The sequence below is a fragment of the Rhinolophus sinicus genome, linkage group LG06 (assembly GCF_036562045.2).
Source record: "Rhinolophus sinicus isolate RSC01 linkage group LG06, ASM3656204v1, whole genome shotgun sequence".
Taxonomy (NCBI): domain Eukaryota; kingdom Metazoa; phylum Chordata; class Mammalia; order Chiroptera; family Rhinolophidae; genus Rhinolophus; species Rhinolophus sinicus.
This window is the reverse complement of record NC_133756.1, coordinates 42,651,921-42,670,896: the sequence shown is the minus strand read 5'-3', so window position 1 is coordinate 42,670,896 and position 18,976 is coordinate 42,651,921. Positions and strand designations below refer to the sequence as shown.

Here is an 18,976-nt window from a genome sequence, read left to right as displayed (position 1 = left end):
AGTTATTTGAAATTGTACTATGTGGGGGAAGGGGGAAGATATTCAATCAGCACAAGTGTCCTTTTGCATGGCACGCATCCTTATATCTTCTTGTTTCTAAAAAGGATTTCAAAATGTTGTCTTGTCATCCAACTACTTCTTAGGTGATTTATTATTTGATCTGCTAGGAAAGGCTTGAATTATAAGCACAATAAAGAATGGTATCTATTTCTATTTTTTTGTTTGTTTGTTAATATTCTTTATTTTTTTTAATTTATTTTTAAATTTATTGGGGTGACAATTGTTAGTAAAATTACATAGATTTCAGGTGTACAATTCTGTATTACATCATCTATAAATCCCATTGTGTGTTCACCACCCAGAGTCAGTTCTCCTTCCATCACCATATATTTGATCCCCCTTACCCTCATCTCCCACCCCCCACCCCCCTTACCCTCTGGTAACCACTAAACTATTGTCTGTGTCTATGAGATTCTATTTCTATAGAGAGAATACACACTAAATAAAGTATTGCTGCAGATGACATCTGTAATATCACATTGCATCATCTCACCATCAGATGACGACTTCTCAAAGACACACAGAACCATCTCCCTTCATTCATTCATTTCAAGAGTACTTATGAAAAATCTACAATATGCCAGACATTTTGGTTAGGTACTGGGGATACAGTGAATAAAATAAACATACATGCTACCCACATTTTCAGAGAATTTGCAGATCTGAACGAAGTCACATAAGCAAAAACTTCAGAAAATAATTTCAGCTAAGCAATCCAAGTGACAGCTCTATGCTTTCCAAAGGACTTCTCCCACAAAACTTTTTGTAAAAATTTCACAAGAATGCTACTGTCAGAATAAACTATCCACCCAAAACTTAACTAAAACAGAAGAGGCAAGCCAACCTACCTTTAATTGACCCTAATTCCACCGTCAAAATTGTTGTCAGATGGTTTGACAAACTGTAAAGATGAATCACTTGGTTTGACTCAATCTACTGAATCATTCTTACTGGAGCAAATCATTCTACAATGTTATATTCGTTTACTCCAGGTCTATAATAATACTGCTACTTTTCCAATTGTTTGTGGACACAGCATTGAGTCAAATTCTCCTCAAGAAGTTAGTCACTTAGAACAATTACTTCCATTTTTTTCCAGGCTGTAGATTAGTCCAAGGCATTTTTAATTCCTTTTCTTCCTCTTTCTGATCCCTAAATACAAACACATAAACACTCTTCCCAAAGTATTATCTAGGTTGCTTTTTTTCTAACTTTCAACCTCCTCTACACCTGCAGTTTCAACAACCACGCTTCAGAAATGATTCTTCATTTGGTATCACTCGTCCTATCCTTTTCTCCTGGGAAGAGTTGTGGTTGCTGCAGAAGCAAGTTGAGTTAGAAGGGAACTGCCCCTGAACTGCTATCTAGCAGCCCGCAGGTGAGATGGCGACGTGGCACATGTTTAATCCAGATGCATATTTAGTGAGTACAGATGGAGCCAAGCAAACCACAAACAGGAATGAGTAAGAAATCGTGATGAACTGGCAATATGCATGATTCAATGAACAGGCAAAATTGGTCAGCACTGGAGGCAGAAACTGGGATTAGGGACAAATTCCAGTCACACAATTGTTTCTCTTTTCCTTCCCTTCCTTTCACAAACAATTCCATTCTAAAGCCATTAGTGGGGGGCATACCAATATAGTCATTTTTGCTGAAAGTTGGAGGTTGCCATGGTGACCCTGGGCAGGATATTAAAGTCCAGCCAGGGTGAGAAGGGCATCTACCCAGAGTGTCAGACTGCTGTGGGGTATCATTATCGGAAGAGATTAAGGAGGACAACCTTGTGAAGGTAAGGTAGGATAAGGAAAGTATATGCCCTGGAGGGTGATCAATGTGTGGTTTCAAAGCCCAAGTCGGGTAAGGAAGACATCCACAGAAAAGACAGACTGGTATACGATTGTTGGGGCCCAAAGAGGGTAAGGAGTATGTCTCTGAAGGATGACCCAGTGTGTGGAGAAGGCATCTATGTGAAGGGGGTGATAGGGAAGAACAGCCTGCCATGAATTACTAAAGTCCACAGAAATATAGAAAGGGAGCCTGACATGCGGTGTCAAAGTCTGAGTGGGTCAGGAGGGCACCTCTACAGGGGAAGGAGTGACAGCTGAAGTGAGAGATTAGTTATACTCAGGGAAATCAATCAAATAAGTAAAAAGTATTAATATTAAAGGGAGCCAAGTATTAATTGTCAGAGAAAGGAGGTACAAATATGAAAGGGAGAAAACTAGAATGATCCATGTGGCATTGGGTTGGAATTGGAGATATGTGTCAATTCACGATTTTCATTATATAGATATATATCAAAATATTGATACAAATATGTATATGCATATATGCATTTTGTGTGCATACATACATATATATGGGGATGTGCAGATACACGCACACACACGCATGCACGCATGCACACACACACACACACACACACCCACACACATATCACCTAGCTTTGTGTGTGATAAAAGGTCCTGAGAGCAACGATACTTTCATAGTAATGAGTATAACTAATGTCAAGATCTTGGCTTTTAAATACTATTCTCCACTACAAGGAACATGGCTTTCTTTCGTTTCTGTTTAGCTCATTTTTTTCAGCAGTGTTTTGTAGTTTTCATGTACAAGATTTTTGTCTCTTTGGTAAAGTTTATTCCTAAGTATTTTATTCTGTTGATGTTATCATAAATAGGATTGTTTTCCTAATTACCTTTTTATTAATAGCTAGTATATTGTTAGTGCATAGAAATGCAACTAATTTTTGTTATGTTGATTTTATATTCTGCAACTTTACTGAATTCATGATTAGTTCTAACAAATTTTGTGGGGGTTTTTCCCTTTGGTATGGAATGTTTAGGGTTCGACATTAAATCTTGCTTTGTTACTGATCTTACAAGAAAAGCTTTCACTTTTCCACTGTTGACTATGATGCTAGCTATGGACTTTTACATTTGAACTTATTATGTTGAGGCCTTTTCTTCTATTCCTAGTTTTTTGAGCGTTTTTATCATAAAATGGTGTTGAATTTTGTGCTTTTTCTGCATTTATTGACATGACCATGTAATTTTTATCCTTCATTCTGTTAATGTAGTCTATCACATTTATTGATTTGTGTATGTTGAATTATGCTATGAATCTATGACTAAAGACTCTATGACTAAGAATGTAGCTAATAATTTTTTTTAATTAAAGTTTATTGGGGTGACAATTGTTAGTAAAGTTACATAGATTTCAGGTGTACAGTTCTGTAATACATCATCTATATATCACATTGTGTGTTCACCACCCAGAGTCAGTTCTCCTCCCATCACATATATTTGATCCCTTTGACACTTGTCTATCCACCTCCCTTTCCCTTACCATCTGATAACCACTAAACTATGGTCTGTGTCTATGAATTTTTGTTTCTTCATTTGTCTGTCTTGTTCTTTTGTTGTTTTCAGTTTTATATACCACATACCAGTGAAATCATATGGTTCTCAACTTTTTCTGTCTAACTTATTTCCCTTAGCATAATAGTATCAGGATCCATCCATGTTGCCACAAATGGCACTATTTCATCTTTTCTTATGGCACAATAGCATTCCATTGCATATATATACACCACATCTTCTTTATCCAATCATCTATCGATGGACACTTTGGTTGTTTCTGTGTCTTGTCCACCATGAATAAAGCTGCAATGAACATTGGAGTACATATGTCTTTATGGGTAAATGTTTCCAGATTTTTGGGGTAGATACTCAGGAGAGGGATTGCTGCGTCACATGGTAATTTCATTCTTAAATTTTTTAGGAACCTCCACACTGCTTTCCATAGCAGCTGTACCAATCTTCATTCCCACCAACATTGTTAGAGGATTCCTTTTTCTCCACAGCCTCTCCAACACTTGTTACTATTTCTCTTGTGGATGACAGCCATTCTAACTGGGGTGAGGTGATATCTCATTGTGGGTTTTATTTGCATTTCTCTGATGATTAATGATGTTGAGCATTTTTTCATATGTCTATTTGCCATCTGTATGTCCTCTTTGGAGAAATGTCTCTCCAGGTCCTCTGCCCATTTTTCAATTGGGTTGTTTGTTTTTTTATTGTTGAGTTGCATGAGTTCCTTGTATATTTTGGATATTAGCCACTTATCGGAGGCACTGTTTGCAAAATTCTTCTCCCATTCAGTTGGTTGCCTCTTTATTTTGTTGATGGTTTCTTTTGCTGTGCAGAAGTTTTTAAGTTTCATACAGTCCCATTCATTTATTTTAGCTTTTACTTCCCTTAAAATGCTCTTTGAACCCAAGTTCCATAAGTTTAGTACCTATATTTTCTTCTATGCAGTTTATTGTGTCAGGTCTTATGCTTAAGTCTTTGATCCATTTTGAATTAATTTTGGTACATGGTGACAGATAGCAGTCCAGTTTCATTCTTTTGCATGTGACTTTCCAATTCTCCCAGCACCATTTGTTGAAGATGCTGTCTTTTCTCCATTGTATGCTTTTTGCTTCTTTGTCAAAAATTATCTGTCCATATTTATGTGGTTTTAATTTTGGGTTCTCAATTCTATTCCATTGGTCTACGTGTCTGTTTTTCTGCCAATACCATGCTGTTTTGATTATTGTTGCCCTGTAGTACAAGCTAAAGTCAGGGTGTGTGATACCTCCAGCATTATTCTTTTTCTTAAGATTGCTTTGGCTATTCAGGGTGTTTTGTGGTTCCAAACAAATCTAATGGTTTTTTGTTCTATTTCTTTAAAAAATGTCATTGGGATTTTGATGGGGATTGCATTAAATCTGTATATTGCTTTGGGTAATATGGCCATTTTAACTATGTTGATTCTTCCAATCCAGGAACACAGAATTTATTTCCATTTCTTTGTGTCTTCAATTTATTTTTTAAAAGAAGTCATAGTTTTCAGTGTATACGTCCTTCACATCTTCGGTTAAGTTTATTCCTAGGCATTTTATTATTTTTGTTGCAATTGCAAAAGGAACTGTTGGTTGTTGTTGTTGTTGTTGTTGTTTAATTTCTTTTTCTGAGATTTCATTGTTAGTATATAGGAATGCAATGGACTTTTGTACATTGATTTTTGTAGCCAGCAACTTTACCGTATTCATTTATTGTTTCTAATAGCTTTTTAGTGGAGTCTTTAGGATTTTCTATATAGCATACTGTCATCTGCAAAAAGTGACAATTTAACTTCTTCATTCCCAATTTAGATGCCTTTTATTTCTTTCTCTTTCCTGATTGCTCTGGCTAGGACTTCCAATACTATGTTGAAAACCAGAGGTGATAGGGAACAGCCCTGTCGTGTTCCTGAATGTAGAGCAAAGTACTTCAGTTTTTCACCATTAATTATGATAGTAGCTGAGGGTTTATCCTATATGCCTTTATTATGTTAAGGTATTTTCCTTCTATACCCATTTTATTAAGTGTTTTAATCATAAATGAAGGTTGTATCTTGTCAAACGCTTTTTTTGCATCTATTGGTATAATCATATGATTTTTGTCATAGTAAATTTTAATTACCATCCTACTCAACCATGAATTCTGGGCTTCAGTTCTTGTGGCAGCTCAGAAACTACTTACAGTTACCAGCGTTATGTGATAACAGGACAAGAATAAGGCAGGATATGGGTTAGAGTTAAATATTAACTAAATAAATAGACAAAGCCTCAATACTGATATTTTTAGGGATTGGGATGCTTGAATATGCTTTTAAACTGAAGAGAAGAAGGCATGGGGTGAGATGGATTAAACATAGATGGTATATAAAATATAGCTCAAAATCTTAGAGGAAGTAGAATGTGTGGAAAGGGTAGAATAATATCTTTCCTAGGCAATCACAATAAAAACAAGAACTAGTCCTGCTAACTAGCTTACTTTGTGCTAAGCACCACACACTTTATGGATATTACCTCATTTCTTCTAATATTAAGCCTATGTAGTATTGTTATTACCCCTATACTGCAGAGAAAACAACTTAAGCACAAAGGAGTAAGTAATATGCCTAAAGTCACACATCTAACAGCTTGAAGAGCTGAGATGCTCAGTCTGACTCCGGAGCCCCTGCTTCCTCTAAGGAATAAAGGAAAGAATACTTCAGTTCAGGAGTGATACTGGAATACTGAGCAATGCTCACCTGTCGGCCTTGATGGTCTGAGTAAAGGTGGAATCATCACTAGCTCTGGTAAGGGACACGGGTGAGGCTGGGGATTGAGAAAAGGAATAGAGGTTTACAAAATACATATAAAACTAAAGCAGGAACCCTACTATGAATGAATAAAAGAATTGCTAAGCACCATTAGAGATCCAGCTGAGTTTGGAATGTGTGCACTGGTAATGGCACCATCAGCATGGCTATGCAACTTTCTTGAGCACTTCTCAGAACCCAGAGGCAGAAACCAAGAAGACAGATTATTGATCCATAGCTGGGGGCCTAGAAAAGGGGTGAGATGGATAGTAAATGTCTTAAGGGAATTGAAGATGATGGTGAGAATAATTGAAATAATTGACTATTGAGTCCAGGCCAAATTGGAAGGGAAGCAAAACCAATGAATGTCTGTAGACTCAAATAGTAAAAACGAAAGGCACTTTTCTTTTAGTATGTAGGAACTTTTGAAATTATCTTAACCATTCTATTTTGAATCTTTAATTATATAAAGCAATTTTTTCCCATGGTTGAAAGTTACTTTACATTTTATCCTTTAGTTGAAAAACACATATATCCATTAATTACTAAATATACAAGGTTAAGCATCAAGAGACTTGGAAATAGCACAGCTTTGTATTAGTGGGGGGGCCTAGAAATTATGTAATCAACTAAACCACCCAGCTACTTTCTGTCTCAGTTTTCTTATCTAAAAAAAAAAGAAGAGAGAGAGAGAGAGAAAGGAAAAGGAAATTAGATTTAATGATCTCATAGTTTATGTTTCATTTCTTCCTTTCATTCCATAAGGAAAATGAATTACAGAAATTTCCAAGCTAGTTCTCTAGCTTTAACATAATTGGAAAGCTACTTTCTTGAATATGTATTAAAATAAAACACTTTTAAACCAAAGAGCTGCACATCCTTTAATATCAACTTCATAGTTTTAACAACTAGTAAAATGATCTACAAAATACAATAGAAACCATTAGCTGCTCAACACCTCCAACATCAGGGTCTCAGTTGTCTTAAAATAAAATGATTAGCCACACAGCAACATGTAAGACAATCCCTAGTCTTAAAGTTGACTAAATTAGGTTTCATTGTTAGCCCCATGTCCAATGAGTCTGTATTTGTTTTTCAATTATTTAATTTCAATTATTGTTTTATTTCAATTTCCTCATCACTGCTGTATATCATAGAGTTCTTATTGTTCAGAACTATATGTACTTACTGATCAATATTTACTAAATGTTTTCTGAATTCAAAGGGTAAAGGGGATCAAATATATGGCGACAGAAAGAGAATTGACTCTGGTTGTGAACACACAGTGTGATATATAGATGATGTATTACAGAATTGTACACCTGAAATCTATGTAATTTACTAAAATTGTCACCTCAATAAACTTTAATTTTAAAAAAACAAAAAATAATAATATATATATAATAACTGAAGTCCTTATAGGCTCTAAAAGCCACTGAATTACATAATAAAACAAGGAGATTAACTTCTTTCAAAAAAAAATGCAGAATTGTACACTTGAAACCTATGTAATTTTATTAACCATTGTCACCCCAATAAATTTCAATTAAAAGGAAAAAAATTATTCTAAACTTGGAGTTAATTAAAACCAATGTTCATTTAGTCCAGAGCTTCCTGGTCTGTGCTGGACTCAGACAGGGAGAAGAATATTTAAAGGCCCTTCAGCAACCTTCATGGCTGTGTGGACAGTACCTGGTATCCTTGATGCAACATGCACTTTGGATTGAAGCAGACATGACTCTAAGTCTTAATTCAGCTGCTTACTAGTACTGGTGAGAACTTGGAAACATTCCTTTACATATCAGAGCTTCAGTTTTCTTCTTCATTAAAAATGGGGGAGAGTTTCTTTCCTTGAAAGTATGGTCATAAGGATTGAAATAGATAATGCATAATCTAAAATTTCTACCAAATATTAGAAAATAAATATTTGTTCTCTCCCCAGTCCTTCATAAAGGAGGTAATAGAATATTATCTTTACAAACACGAAGACTTACAAACAAGAGACTGACATACTCAAAGGGTATGCTGGAGAAATAACCAAGCAAAAGCTTCCACATAGGCAATGCTGCCTCTAGTGGACTGTCTGAGGAAGTACTTCTCAATTACAAAATGGATTAAAAATACTGGGAAGTGGAATGAATACATTTTACAATGAGAAAGAAAGCATCCCTACGAAGACAATATTATAAATGGATTTATTTAGTCAACAAATGTTCATGTAGTTTCCTACTATGTGTCAGGGAGTGTTCTTAGCATTGACAATACGACAGTTCTGCTCTCAAAAAGATCTCAAGAAAATCCCTACACATTCCCATTTATATAGGTATGTTTCTAATAGTTGTGTCACATCCCAACTTGGGAACTCAAGTTATGTTGACTTTAGCATTCAGATGTGTTTAGGATTCAGTTGTGTACAGAGGATTAGGTGGACCCAGCACAAGTTTATTTAACTAGAGATCAAGAAACATTAAAAAAAATCACCCCTAGTTACTAACAAACTTTGTCCAGGGATATTGATTCAGGGTTAGGGAAGGTGTAAATTTGAATTTGTAGCTGACTTTATCCTATGGGCCAGATCATATAGGCTAAAACCTGAATTCCGGGGGAAAGGTGGATATAAGAAATGAGCAATTAATATATAAAAGAGCTGTTTCACTGAACTCTCATGGGGATATTTTAAGGGAAAAGTTGACCATTAGAGTCAACAATTTTAAGGAAAAAAAATTCCCTTCTGACTTCGTTTTACAAATATATACACAGCAGCTAGCCTAGTTCCTGCTGCATAGAAGGCTCCATAAATATGTGTAAATGGATTAATATTGTATTTCTTCTTTTATGTTTTGTGAACTCTGGGAATATTAGGTTGGTGCAAACACTATTGCGGTTTTTGCAATTATTTTTAGCCTTTTCAACTGCAATTACTTTTGCACCAACCTAATAAAAGAACAAGACACAGTCCCCATCTTTAAGAGACTAATTACAGTCAGCACTGTAAAAAAAAAAAAAAAAAAAAAAAGAAAGAAAGAAAGAAAAAAACGTATGTGTGAATAGTTATAGAATAATAAAGCCAGGAGAAATTCATTTACCTGATGAGGTTAGTGTGGGCTTCAAAAGATGAATTTACAGCTGAGCAATGAAGGGTAAGGAGAAGATCAAATGTGCAGAGGGGGCTACCAGGTAAAGGAAGAAAACAAACAAGGCACCTGAAAAGTTTGATGAATTAGGAACAATAGTAGTCACTAATGAATGCAGAGAATCAGAGTTTTCTTCTTTATTCACTTTTGATCTCTGAAAGTGAAAAAGAATGGAAAAAGTATAGAGAATAATAACTCATTTTATTATAATAGGTTTCCTCACTATCCTGATATATTTCATGTTATTCCATGACTGACTATGTAAAAAAATACGAATTTTTATTTTCTAAGAATCACACAGCCCTCTGTAAAGACCCATCATAAGTTATACACACTGGATTAAGTCATGTGTATTTTCCTTGGGAAAAGATTTTTTTTACCCCAGGAGGTACCTTCATGCCTCAAGGAAGTAAGTCTCTACTAGGCTCACCCTGCAGGATCTCCAGATAAGCCTCTACAAATGGGTACATCAGGGTCACCTGGTTCCTTATGCAGTACATTCTTAGCAATGTTATCAGCACATCTAACTCAAAATGGAAGAGATTGGAGGAAAAAAGAAGGGAAAGATAGGGAGGAAGACAGAGTGGGGAGAGAAAGAAAGGCGGAAGTGAAGGAGTGAGGAAAGGAGATTGGGAGATGGAAAGGGAGAGATAAAAGAAGAAAGAAAAAGAGGAAGAGATCAAAAGTGAAAGAAAGGGAGAGAGTAAGAGATAGAAGAAGAAAAAAGAAAGGAGAAAGTAAAGAAGAGCGAGAGGAAGAGAGAACAAATGAAAAGGAAAAAGAGATAGGGAGAGAGAAGGAAGAGTTAAAGAGGAAGAGAAAAAAGGGGAAAAATGAAAGGAGAGGCAAGGAGAGAGAAAGAAAGAGAGAGAAGAGAAAGAAGACAGAAGAGACACAGGGAGAGAAAAAAAAATGTGAGTAAAGAGTTGACCTGATGAGGACTAGTAAATCTAATTCTGGAATAAATACATGTTTCTATATATAAGATTTGTGTGAATAATTTTCATTTAATATAATCTAGACAACTTTGGGATCCATTTGCTAATTAAATGCCTATCTAATATAACGAACATGATGCTTTGGGCATAACTTAATAGTAAGTTTTAAATGGAAAAATGAATTCTTAATGCTAATATAGTTTACTTTTGGTAGCATATGGTAACCCTTTCACTGGCTTATATTTTCTATTTATGCCCTTCTTTAAGAAAAATGTCTCTGGATTTCTATTCCAAAGAATATCACAGGAAAGATTTTTCTCATAGATTAACTTTGGAATAGATTGATTCTTCTTGCATCTTGTTTCAACAATTTCTCATATTGTACATGGGAATTTATAAAACTTTAACTTTTTCTGGAGAGCTTTATTCAGTGTCTACATGCTGACCTGGCTAATCTTTTTGGTAGGTGTAGTTATTAATTATTAACTAATTTCTATCAGCAAGCCATCTAAAGACATAAGAGTAAACTAGCACTTCATTGCAAAATATATTACTTTATAAAATCAGTAAAGAGAAACATTCTCCAAAGATAATTCATGTGAAATCTAGGACATTCTGCTTCATTTCACTTAAAATCTACCTCCAAGCTAAAGCATAGCTTCACTTGTAAGCATCTAGGAATGAAAACTAGAAAATTTGCTAAATATTTTAAGTTATAAAAATGTTTTATGTTCATAGTAATTCAGTCCAATATGAAATTCAAATGTTCAGTCCTACTACCAAATCATCAATAATAAAAATTACTATTGAGGGAGTGACATCACCAAGATGGCAGAATTGGTCATTCCTGACTTAGCTCCCCCTCACAAGAAGAACAACTAACAACTATTCATGAACAATACACCACTGAGAGAATCCTAGAACACAGGGTAAGGCTGAATCACATGCCTGTACCACAAAGACCAAGACAGACTGCATTAGAAGGATGAGAGGAGCAGCTATACACTGATCGCATTGCCCCTTCCCCAGGTCAGCATATCACCACATGAAGAAGTTTCCCTGAGCCTCTGATTCCTCCAATTGAAAAAGAGAACCCAGGGGGACAACTATCCCGCCAGCTTTAGGGTTGTTCTGTGGGACCCTTTCCTCTGATCTTGTCTCACAGGGGTTGCAAGGGAATCTGCAGGGTTCAACCACTGGGAATCTGACTGTGGTGGAGAAGGGGAGAGGGGCTTGCAAAAGCCAGCACATGGATCTTGGCAAATTGAGTCTTTACCCACACTGTCCAAGTAGTAATACCAACCAGCAACTTTGCTCATCTACAAAACCAAGCCGGGGTTACACTCTAGCCAAGGAATTCAGTAGGGTACAGATCTGCCTGATTTGGATCCTCAAACATTGCCTAGAGCCTGGTTGTCCCAGGCAATGAGCTGACTCTCAACAATGGATAGATCACACAGATAATCAATAAGGAAACAGCAGATATGAACAAGAGTATACACAAAATGGACCTAACAGACATATACAGAACAATCTGTCCAACAATAGCAGAATATACATTCAGCTCAAGAACACCTGGAACATTTTCTAAGATAGACTATATATTAGGCCATAAAATAAGTCTTGGCAAATTCAAGAAGATTTAAATTATACCAAGTATCTTCTCTGAGCACAATGGCATGAAGCTAGAAATCAACACCAACAGGAAAACTGAAAAATTTATTAACACATGAAAATTAAACAACACTCTCCTGAACAACAAATGGATAAAAGATGAAATTAAACGTGAAATTAAAAGGATTCTTGAGACAAATAAAAATGGCAATACAACATACCAGAATGTACAGGATGCAGCAAAAGCAGTTCTAGGAGGGAAATGCATCGCAGTAAACACCTACATTTAGAGCAAAAATGATCCTAAATAAACAACTTAATTTTATGTCTTCCAGAACTAGGAAAAAAAGAACAAACTAAGATTAAAGTTAGCAGAAGAAAGGAAATAATAAAAATTGGGGCAGAAACAAATGAAATAATGAACAGAAAAACAATAGGAAAGATTACCCAAACTAAGTGTACATTCTTTGAAAAAATAAACAAAATTGAAAAACCCTTATCTAGACTAATCAAGGAAAGAAAAGAAAGGACCCAAATCAACAAAATTTTAAATTAAAAAGAAGACATTATAACTGATACCATAGAAATTCAAAGGCTCATAAGAGGCTACTATGAACAATTATATGACAACAAACTAGACAACCTAGAATAAATAGAAGCATTCTTAGAAAGATACAACTTACTACTGTGTTTCCCCGAAAATAAGACCTAACTGGACCATCAGCTCTAATGCATCTTTTGGAGCAAAAATTGATATAAGACCCGGTTATGTTATGTTATGCTATGCTATGCTATGCTATGCTATGCTATGCTATGCTATGCTATGCTATGTTATGTTATGTTATGTTATATTATATTATACCTGGTCTTACATATATTAAAATAAGACTGGGTCTTATATTAATTTTTGCTCCAAAAGATGCATTAGAGCTGATGGTCCGGCTAGGTCTTATTTTCGGGAAAACACAGTAAAATTGAATCAGGAAGAAACAGAAATCTGAATATACCGATTTCTAGTAAGGAGATTGAATCAGTAATCAAAAATATCCCGATGGGAAAAAAAAAGAAAAAACAGGAACAGATGGCCTCACTGGTGAATTTTACCAAACATTTAAAGAAAAACTAACACCAATCCTCAAACTTTTCCAAAAATAATCAAAGAGGAGGGAACACTCCCAAACTCATTTTACAAGGCCAGCATTACGCTGATACCAAAACCAGAAAATGACACTACTAGGAAAGAAAACTAAAGGCCAATATCACTGATGAATATATATGCAAAATTTCTCAATAAAATACTAGTAAAGCAAATTCAGCAGCACATTAAAATGATAACCATGGAAAATTGCAAATTTATCCCTAGGATATAAGGATGGTTCAATGTATGCAAATCAATCAATGTGATAACATCACATTAATAGAAAGAAAGAAAAGAATCATATGATCATCTCAACAAACATAGAAAAAGCATTTGACAAAACTTGACATCCATTTATGACAAAAAAAAAAAAGACATCTTAACAAATTAGGCATAGAAAGAACATATCTCAACATAATAAAGTCCATATAGTACAAGCCTACAGCTAACATCACACTCAATGGTGAAAAGTTGAAAGCTTTTCCTCTAAGATCAGGAAAACAACAAGGGAGTCCACTCACTACTACTATTCAACATTGTGCTGTTGTAGTCCTAACTAGAGTAATCAGGCAAGAAAAAGAAACAAGAAGTATCAGAATTGGAAAGTAAGAATTAAAATGGTCTCTAATTGAAAATGGCATGATTTTACATGTAGAAAATCCTAAAGTCTCCACCAAAAAAACTGTTAGATCAATCAGTAAATTCTGTAAAGTTTCAGGACAAAAAATTGACATACAAAAATTAGTAGTGTTTTTATACACTAACAACAAAAGATTATTAACAAATAAAATATAAAAAGAAAAATCAGTATGGTACTGTCATAAAAACAGACAAATAGACCAATGGAACAGAATTGAGAGCCCAGAAATAAACCCAAGCATATATGGTCAACCAATATTTGACAAGGGAGTATTATTCTTATAATACTCAATGAAGAAAAGGCAGTTTCTTCAATAAATGGTGCTGGGATAATTCGATATTCGAGTGTAAAACAAATGAAACTGGATCTGTGTCTTGCACCACTCACAAAAATGGTAAAATCTGATTTCATGAAACTCCTAGAAGAAAACATAGGAATAAAGCTCTTTGACATGTATTGTGGTAATGATTTTTTGGTATAACACCTAAAGCACAAGTAACAAAATCAAAAATAAGTAAGTTGGACAACATCAAACTAAAAAGCTTTTTCACAGGAAAGGAAAACATAAAAAATGCAACCTACAGAATGGTAAAATATATACCTGATAAGAAGTTAATGTGTAAAATATATAAAGAATTCATACAACTCAATAACAAAAACAAATGAAACAAACAACAAAAAAACAAAACAAACAACCCAATCTAAAATTGAGCAAAGGACCTGAATAGACATTTCTCCAAAGAAGATATATGAATGTCAACAGGTACATAAAAAGATGCTCAATATCACTAGTTATTAGAGAAACACAAATTAAAACTACAATGAGATATCGCCTCACACCTGGTATTATGGCCATCATCAAAACGACAAGATGTAACAAATGCTGGCATGGATGGCATTTGTGGAGAAAAGGAAAGCTTTGTGCACTGTTGATGGGATTATAATTCAGTACACCCATTATGGAGAACAGTAGAAAGTATCTTCAAAAAATTAATAACAGAACCACCACATGACCCAGTTCTACTCCTGGGAATATATCCAAAGAAAATGAAAACACTGACTCGAAAAGATATCTGCACCCCATGTTCATAACATCTTTATTTACAATAGTTAAGACATGGAAACAACCTAAGTGTCCATAGATGGATGAACAGATAAAGAAGTTGTGATACAATATATATATATATGAAGCTATGCACCTACACCAACGCCTAGTCCACCCGTCAAAACAATTTTGGAACTCTTTCTGGAATGGCCATCAGAGCTGGTGTCTTATTATCCTCAATGTCCCGAATGTCATCAAAATGTCTTCTTTTCCATATTTCCTTTATCTTCGGGTAAAGAAAGAAGTCATTAAGGGCCAGAACAGGTCAGTAGGGAGGGTGTTCCAATACAATTATTTGTTTACTGGCTAAAAACTCCCTCACAGACAGTGCTGTGTGAGCTGGTGCACTGTCATGATGCAAGAGCCATGAATTGTTGGCAAAAAGTTCAGGTCATCTAACTTTTACACGCAGCCTTTTCAGCACTTCCAAATAGTAAACTTGGTTAACTGTTTGTCCAGTTGGTACAAATTCATAATGAATAATCCCTCTGATATCAAAATAAAAAGGTTGGCAACATCATTGCAACAAGTTCGCAGACTTAATAGTCAGACCACACACACACACACACACACACACACACACACACACACAATGGAAGACTATATTCAGCCATAAAAATACAAGGAAATTTTACCATTTGCAACAACATGTATGGACCCTGAAGGCATTATGTTAAGTGAAATAAGTCGGACAGAGAAAGACAAATACTGTATAATTTCCCTTATACGTGGATTCTAAATAAACCAAAAAAAAAAAAAAATCAAATGCATAGAAAAAGAGATCAGACTTGTGGTTACCAGAGGTGCAGGGTGGTGGGGAGGGAGACTTGAAGGAATGTGATCAAAAGTTATACAAACTTCCAGTTATAAGATAAGTAAGTACCAGGGAGGTAATGTACAACAGGATGACTATACTTACCATTGCTATAGGATATACATGAAAGTTGTTAAGAGAGTAAATCCTAATAATTCTCATCACAAGGAGAATTTTTTTTTCCTTGTTCTTTCCTTCTTTCTTGTCTTTTTATTGTATCCATATGAGAAGATGGATATTTGCTAAACCTATTGTGGTATACATTTCATAATACATGTAAATGAAACCATAATGCTATATGCCTTAAACTTATACAGTGATTATGTCAGTTATTCCTCAATAAAACTGGGGGTAAAAAACTATTGAAACATAAAAAAAGTGTTGAATAAGATAATGATTTTTATTAATTCAAAAACAGTTTACCTTCCTACTCCATTTCAAAGGAAAGTTGGGAGCCTGAAATTGAAATCCTGATTTTAAAAAAACAACACTCTAAATCTGATTACTTTGTATCAAATTAGCATTTTCTTCAAAAGATCAAAATAATTATAACTATTTGACTCTAATTTTTCCAACATGAAAATATTAGTGATGTTATGAAATCCTATCTCCAACAACAGAGAAAGTTATGACAACCATAGAAACAAATATCAGCAATGTCAAAGAAAACACTGGCAAGCCCATGAAGTAAATTTTGAAATTTACTTCTCTTTTCAGAGGATTTTTCCCCCTAAAGAGATTGACTGGTTTCCATAATCACTCACATTTACATCACTTAGCCAAATTGCTATTGTGTAGTTTTGACTGCTATGTGAGATTCTAGTGCCAGTGACTATGTGATGATATAATTTTTAATGTTTATGAGACCAAGGAATGAAACCAATTTTTTTTGAACCCAATTAATCCCAAAGAGGCTTTGAACAAAGACTTTAAATAGATCACTCAAAGAGCTATTGTCATCATGATTAAATATTTAGGTGTGAAATTTCTGGATCAGATGGTAACTCTATATTTACCGTTTTGAGGAAATGACAAACTGTTTTCTTCATTTTACGTTCCCAGCAGCAATATATCAGGATTCTAAATCTCCACATCCTCACCAACACTTGCCTGTATGTTTTTTATTAGAGCCGTTTCAGTAGGTGTGAAGTGGTATCTCATGGTTTTAATTTTCATTTCCCTAATGACTACCATTGAGTATCTTTTTGTGTGCTTACTAGCCATCCATATATCTTTTTTGGAGAAATGTCTGTTCAAGTCATCTGCCATTTTTAAATTGGATTACCTGTCTTATTCTTGAATTAAGTGTTGTTTTTCTATTCTGTATACAAGTACAGTACCTCATCAAATACATGATTCATTTTCAAATATTTTCTCCCAATATGTGTTATATTTCCAATTTCTTGATGGTATCCTTTGAAGTAAAATGAAACACACACACACACACACAGAGACACAAAATATGTACATGAATGTTCAAAGCAGTATTATTCATAATAGCCAAAAAGTGGAAAGAACCCAAATGTCCTTGCACCGCTGAATGAATAAACAAAATGCAGTACATTCACACAATGGAATACTATTTGGCAATAAAAAGAATGAACTACTCAGAGTTGCAACATGGATAAATTTCAAAAACATTATATTTAGTGAAACAAACAAGTCAAAAAAGACTACATATATCATCATAGTTATTTAAAATGTCCGGAATAGGCAAATATAGAGAGATAAAAAATATATTACTGGTTACCCAGGGCTGGGAGGCGAAGGTAGAAAGTGAAAGGGGTAATGAGGAGTGGCTACCAATGGATACAAGGTCACTTTATGGAAGCTGAGACTACCACCTGACCACTTTGGGTTCCACATGCCAGTAAACCAACAGAGAATGGAGATAATCGAAGTGCTTGATCCTTGCTCATCAAAACAAAAATGGTTTGCTACTATAAAATGAGAGCAGGAAAGAGCATGTCTAAAATGCAGGAATTCCCTTGTAGTACATCTTAGTAGTTCCAAGACCTATGATTTAAATCAATAGAAAGCTACAACTCAATGCAGAGAAGACTGCTAATGACCCACACTGTTCATTTAGGAAGATTTGGGTCACCCCAATATACAAAAGAAGTATGATAAGCTGAAATGTTATAAATTATTTTTGTTTCTATTTTTCCCTTTCCCATTTCCCTACTACTGAACATACAATGTGTTAGTAGTGATTAATTTTATAGTTCAGTATTTAAGATACTGGCTATCAAAGAGGAAGTGTGACTCACACAGAAGAGAAGTGAACATCATCTAAAGGTGGATAAAGTGAGACTTTCTGTATACTCACTCCACTGGGGAAACGATTAGCATAATTTTGGTGGTATAGGGAATTGAATACATTATGTAAACTGGAAGAATGATTTTGCTATTGAGTTTTTTTGAATGTTAATTGTGGTCGAAAGAAGTATATATAAATGCCAAGTTAATAGAAGTGGACTGTGCTGGATTGTACTATCGTTAATTTGGTTAAAATGCAAATTACAACTCCCAGAATCCTCTTCTCAGCATAGTATGGAAAGGAATGTGTGCAAGACTTTAAAAGCACAAGAGCAAAACTCTAGGAAGTTCATCACAGTCAGACACAGTAACGATGCACAGCATGTAAATCTCTCATCCACACCTCAGTTTATCTTCCAAACTATTGTCCCTGCTAACCAAAGCAGACCTAAGCCTTACACAAGAAACTTGGCTATGAACCTACAGAGGCTATTGTTTCCAACAGATCTCTCCACAAGCACCCACTTTGAAGTCCCACATTAACAGCTGGATGTACTTGGCCTCTTGGATTTTTTTTTTCTTTTTCTTTTTTTTTTCCAAACTGTGACTTCTCCACCCACTCGAGTGCTTCAGAAGGACTGGTTAGTGAGTTGCTTTGTAGTTCTCTAACTCCCTTTTCAGACCTTCTTTTCCTTAGTTTTCAATATTTGTCTAATTCCTAAAATAAATTCCTTATTCCCATAATATTAATAGTGATTTGGCTTCCCTGAAGAACCCTGACTGAATCCTATCTGATCCTGTTTCTAGCCACAAGGACCTAATTGCTCACAAGTAATTCCAAGAATTATGTCGGGTGGGGTAGGGACCCAGCTTTGTGTAACTGTCACCCAGCTGTTCCAGCTTCGTGCGCCATTAGCATGTTTGAAAGCATTTTAAGACCCATATTTGTAAGTTATCACATTTACCTCCACTGCCGTAAGAAAGTGTTCCCTCAAGCCACAATCACCTTGTGGGAGAGAATTCATTTTTGCCCAGTATCTTATGTCACTGAATGATTTATGTCTAGAATGTCATATGAAGTAAGTATGTATATACTTTTG

General features: G+C 35.0%; 1 pseudogene; it reads right to left on the bottom strand.

Moving 5' to 3' along the window:
- LOC109453548 (peptidyl-prolyl cis-trans isomerase D) overlaps positions 1 to 18,976 on the bottom strand; it is a 121,378-nt pseudogene that overhangs the window by 76,686 nt on the left and 25,716 nt on the right.